This window comes from Coregonus clupeaformis, unplaced genomic scaffold, assembly GCF_020615455.1.
Source record: "Coregonus clupeaformis isolate EN_2021a unplaced genomic scaffold, ASM2061545v1 scaf0114, whole genome shotgun sequence".
Lineage (NCBI taxonomy): Eukaryota > Metazoa > Chordata > Actinopteri > Salmoniformes > Salmonidae > Coregonus > Coregonus clupeaformis.
Window position 1 is genome coordinate 96,413 of NW_025533569.1, and position 5,862 is coordinate 102,274.

General features: G+C 41.0%; 1 pseudogene; it reads right to left on the minus strand.

Annotated features, from left to right (window-relative positions):
- Positions 1–1,527: 1,527 nt before the first annotated feature.
- On the minus strand, positions 1,528–3,298 carry LOC121583566 (annotated as a pseudogene).
- Positions 3,299–5,862: the final 2,564 nt, after the last annotated feature.

Consider the following 5,862-nt stretch of genomic DNA (forward strand, 5'->3'; position numbering starts at 1 on the left):
TCTGAAGTTTGCCAATGACCATCTGGATGATCCAGAGGAGGAATGGGAGAAGGTCATGTGGTCTGATGAGACAAAAATAGAGCTTTTTGGTCTAAACTCCACTCGCCGTGTTTGGAGGAAGAAGAAGGATGAGTACAACCCCAAGAACACCATCCCAACCATGAAGCATGGAGGTGGAAACATCATTGTTTGGGGATGCTTTTCTGCAAAGGGGACAGGACGACTGCACCGTATTGAGGGGAGGATGGATGGGGCCATGTATCGCGAGATCTTGGCCAACAACCTTCTTCCCTCAGTAAGAGCATTGAAGATGGGTCGTGGCTGGGTCTTCCAGCATGACAACGACCCGAAACACACAGCCAGGGCAACTAAGGAGTTGCTCCGTAAGAAGCATCTCAAGGTCCTGGAGTGGCCTAGCCAGTCTCCAGACCTGAACGCAATAGAAAATCTTAAAATCTGAAAGTCCGTATTGCCCAGCGACAGCCCCGAAACCTGAAGGATCTGGAGAAGGTCTGTATGGAGGAGTGGGCCAAAATCCCTGCTGCAGTGTGTGCAAACCTGGTCAAGACCTACAGGAAACGTATGATCTCTGTAATTGCAAACAAAGGTTTCTGTACCAAATATTAAGTTCTGCTTTTCTGATGTATCAAATACTTATGTCATGCAATAAAATGCAAATTATTTACTTAAAAATCATACAATGTGATTTTCTGCATTTTTGTTTTAGATTCCGTCTCTCACAGTTGAAGTGTACCTATGATAAAAATTACAGACCTCTACATGCTTTGTAAGTAGGAAAACCTGCAAAATTGGCAGTGTATCAAATACTTGTTCTCCCCACTGTATATATGTATGCACTGTATGTCACTCTGGATAAGAGCGTCTGCTAAATGACTAACGTGTTTTGAAAGCCCAGCCCATGATTCCATGGGATATAAACATATTGACAAAGTGTTGCTCTTCTAATCCGCAGGTAGGGTTAAGGGTCTGAGGGTAGGAACACTGTATCTCTTATCATTATCATAAATCATAGTATTTAGTCATTCAATATCACGCTGTCCCCCAGGACCGTAATCTGTTTACAGGAGCGCTGTAGCTTTACATATCACCTCCAAATCCATACCGAATGCATTTTTAATTGGTAAATAAATGCAAAATGCATGCTAACAGGCGACTATAGTGGTGCTCCTGAATGCTTAAATATCATTCTGAACATGATGTGCACGTTATAGATGTTGTATCAATGTGTGTTTCCAAGGTGATTTATAATAAGCAAAGCCTCTAGTCTTTTGATGAAGCATCATGGATACTCTTGAAATGACATATTATTTCATCTTGCCCTGGTACAATGTCTAAAATCTAGACACAAATGTGATGCATTGTTTACCTGTGAACCAAATAGAATGTGAACCAAATTTTAACCTGACCATTTTGAAAGAATGAGAATAGCATTGTTTTAAATTGTGATGTATTTAATTGCTTTTATGACAGTTTACAAATCAAGCAACGTAAACAAATAAGAATATTAACAAAGTACAACATAACAAAAGTACAGTTAAAATAAACATAATGAAACAGTGGTATGTATAACAGATATCTCAGACACATTAGTAAAGCCAATGTATGATTACAGTTACTTAATTATTTCTAATTTTAATCAGTTGTACAACAGAGAAGTGCAATGCTAGGTGTCAAATCCTGACAATGTCCAATCTCATATTTTGCAAAGGTGTCACTGTCACTGTATTGCATAAGAACTATGTAAATGATACAGCAGCTGTAGAGATCCATGTAAAAACACCACAAGTAAGTATGGTTGTCATCATTTATCAATAGTAAGTTGTTTCTGTTGGCTATATATAGTGATGTCTCACAGGGATCATCCTAAGGGCTACTTATTTCCCAACTATTTATTGCTCCACTAGCAAGTGACACTCTTCACACAAAAGAGTGACGGTCTCTCAGATGGAAGGGGTGAAGGTCATGCATGGCCCATACCGGGCAAAGGGACATATAGGAGTAGGGTTCCAGGTCAAGCATAAACCCTGGGTAGAGGGGCTCATTGAATGTGGTCTGGAATGTATACAGGTGTGTCACTGTGTCAGAGGAGACTCTGTAGAAGGACAAAATGCAGGCCGGCTAGTCCAGATAGACCCCTACTCTATTAGCGGGTTGGGAGTCTCCCTGGGGTTTAGGGGAGGTGTTGGGGGGTGGGAGAGGTGTATCAGCCTCTTAATTGTTGTGGCAGACAGAGTAACCAGGCCAAGTGGAAAATTCTCCACAACAATTAAGACACCAGGATTTGTAATTGGATCCAAGTTTACAGAGACGACTATGTCCTTTCCTGCTGATATCTTTATATGTCACCCCGATGTTAATCTCAATCCCATTCTACTCTACCTCCCAGTAACAGCACCCAGTCAGACCATCTTTACACAGCACCTGTGGCCAGTGCTCAAACCTGTCTGGATGATCAGGATATTGTTGATTCTTTTCCATCCCCTCACCTTTTCGTTCCTCTCAGACGGAGTGAGGCGTCTGTGTGCTGTGTCTGGGTCCAGTGTGAGCTTACAAGCATACTTCCTAAGCAGCCATGGTTTCACCCAGAACTCGTCATCATGGTCCACATGGAGTTTCTCCAGTCTACAGTGTGGATCCTCCAGTCTAGCAGAAAGCACCTTCAAGCCTGAGTCTCCTGGGTGATTGAAGCTCAGGTCCAGCTCCCTCAGATGGGAGGGGTTTGACCTCAGAGCTGAAGCCAGATAATTACAGTCCCCCTCTGTCACGCCACAGAATGACAGCCTTAGTATCTCTAGATTCTGCAGACCAGCGGAGAGCCGTGTGTGTAAATACTTTCAAGGAGTGTTTGAACCGTTGACATACCTTCAAACACAAATGCTTTGTGTGTCTCTTTAACTCGCTGTATAATGTCACCCACTTTCATCTGTGCAGTGCTCCTAGTCTGTCGATCATGGTCCATGGCTGTCGATGTAGCTCCACCCAGCTCCTGGACCAAGAAAGGTTATGTCTACAGTAGGATCCTGTGGAAGGCTGATTTGACTTTTACTCCCCCTGAATTTAAGGCCTTGAACAGCTCCCTCATTTGATCCTCTCTGGTCCGGGCAGTGTGAATGTTTGAATACACCTCTTCATGGATCATACACCTCTGGAGCAGGTGATCTGCTTTGGGCATCACCATGGAAACCCTCTGAATGAGATCAGCCCTGTGCCTGTCCACAAACTCAGCATCTTCATTTTCTGTCTCTACATTCAGTCTCTCTGGAGAGTGTTGCTCCATTGTTGAGATAGCCAGTGTTCCTCTCTTCTCTTCTCTCTTCTGTGTCCCCCTCTTCTCTCTCCTTTTCTGACTCCTCTTCTCTCTACTTTCTCCTTCTCCTCCATTTTGAGGAAGTGCCCTCCAAATCTCTGTATCCCCCGTCTCAATATGAAACCTTTCTTGTAACAGTAATGCACTTCAATCACTTACGTTCAGTCTCTCTAGAGAGTTGTTGCTCCATTATTGGGACAGCCAGGGTTCCCCTCTTCTCTCTTCAGTGTCCCCCTCTTCTCTCTTCTTTCTCATTCCCTTCCTTCATTTTTAAGGTAGTGCCCTCCAAATCTCTGTATCCCCAGTCTCAATAGGAAACATTTCTTGTAACATTAATGCACTTTTCACAGTGTGGTGTTGTGGCACGCAACTTTACTCTCTGCCTTACTGTCACTGAGAGCGGGGAGTGTGTGGGCAACCCATTTGAGCAAACAGGAAACCAGCTATGCTGGTTGGGTGAGAGAGAGAGGAGGGGAGTTGAGAAATAATTTTGTCAAGTGTGTTTATGTCTATATATGGGTTTTATTGGCCCTACAATGCGTTGCATAGCACAACCCCATTTGATGCACACACACACATTCACAATCCTTCACACTCTTCACACAAGCTGCTGCTACTCTCTGTTTATTATCTATGCATAGTCACTTTACCCCAACCTAACTACATGTACATATTACCTCAACTACCCCGTACCCCTGCACATTGACTCGGTACCGATACCCCGTTATTGTTATTTTTATTGTGTTACTATTTGCTTCAGTTTATTTAGCACATTTTTCTGAATTACTTTTTAAAAACTCTGCATTGTTGGTTAAGGGCTTATAAGTAAGCATTTCACGGGAAGGTCTAGACCTGTTGTATTCGGTGCATGTGACAAATAACATTTGATTTGATTTTGATTTGATAGTCTAGGAAAGCAACATGTTTCTGCGTGATTTTTTTCATAGAAATTACAGTGAAACTACAAGACACAATTCAGAAGCCAAATAGGGAAAATAAAAATAGTTAAGCTATCATGGCACAGTCATAACATCCATGGAATATACAGGCAAATGTAAGTGACTGCATGACATTAGTCTGTAATAGCATGTAATAGTTTGTAATAGTATGTAATAGTATGAGAAATAGGGCCACATCCATATATTGACAGACAAGTTAGAGAGATTGTTTCCCTTCCAAGTTCTGGAAATATGGACAACCAAATACTTCAAGAGTAACTTTGATTTTCCCTCAACACATCAAAATAAAATAATAATGTGTGGTTGATGAGGTCAGCATACTGCCATGACTACCATTCATTTTATAGTAAAGAAGTATGATAGGAGGTTATCTCTCCAAGTTAGGCCAGAAAGGACAACCATATATTACTCAAAGTACTGTATGTTAGATGTTCTACATACTTAGAAAACCCACAAAAAATAATTTATCCTTTCAAAAATATGTTTTTGATTGCAAAATACTCAAATGTGGATTGGTCAAGTCGATCAATTTAGCTATTTCAGACAAAAAAAGGACTTCATTTCAGATTAGACAATGTTTTCCATCACATGCATATTAAGTGTTTAAGGTAATAACATTTAAGTCAAGTATCAACTTTTGCACAGAGACTGTTTTCCTGATGCCAGCGATGCCCTTTGACATTACAGTTCTGATGGGTGCAACATACTAAAATGTGGATTGTTGAAGTTGATCAATTTAGGTATTTCAGACAAAAAATGACTTCATTTCAGATTTCTATACCATTAGAAAATGTTTTCCATCACATGCCTATTAAGTGTTTAAGGTAATAACATTTAAGTTGAAAGGTAATACAAAATAATCCTCATTTGGATCTATATTGGGTCTTACAGTCTCTCCTCAGAAGTACAACACTCAATGCTGTTCCTGACTCCCTCTGCTTGAAGATAACGTATACCCCCCCTAACTTCTTAAAGGACTATGTATTAAAACAATACCAACATTTTCACCTTTATGGAGTTACCTACTAAAACTTTATCGCAGGGGACCTTGCAATAACTACTTTTCAACAACTGCGAGAGCTGGACTTACATATCCCTGTGCTATTGCAATGGCCGTTTTCAGAGTCAAAGCTAAAAGTCCTTTTAAGTGGCAACACTTAAAAGTGCACTGTACTGTATCACAGAAAGACCCTCAATTTTTCAGATATTCAGGAGTGCACCTTTAAGTAAGGTTGAAAGTGTGCATTCATAAATCAACTCAGAAACCCACAGTATGGTACATCTCAGGCAAAGAGCTCATTTTATGATCTCCTGAACAGATGACCTGCCCAATCTCCAATTGCCTAATAACACTCGGCCAGCCATACCTTTCACTCATTCATTCATTCATTTGTTCATTCATTCATTCATTCATTATGATAGCACACTACTATCTGTCCTATCAGCTCATTATCTTCTTAAGAACGGATGTTTCATCCCCCTTTCTCCTCCATCCACTTCGAACACGGTTAATTATTTCCAAACGTCCTTGAACTAAACGAGGGTGCTCTGAAATGTGACCAGAAATGTGACAAG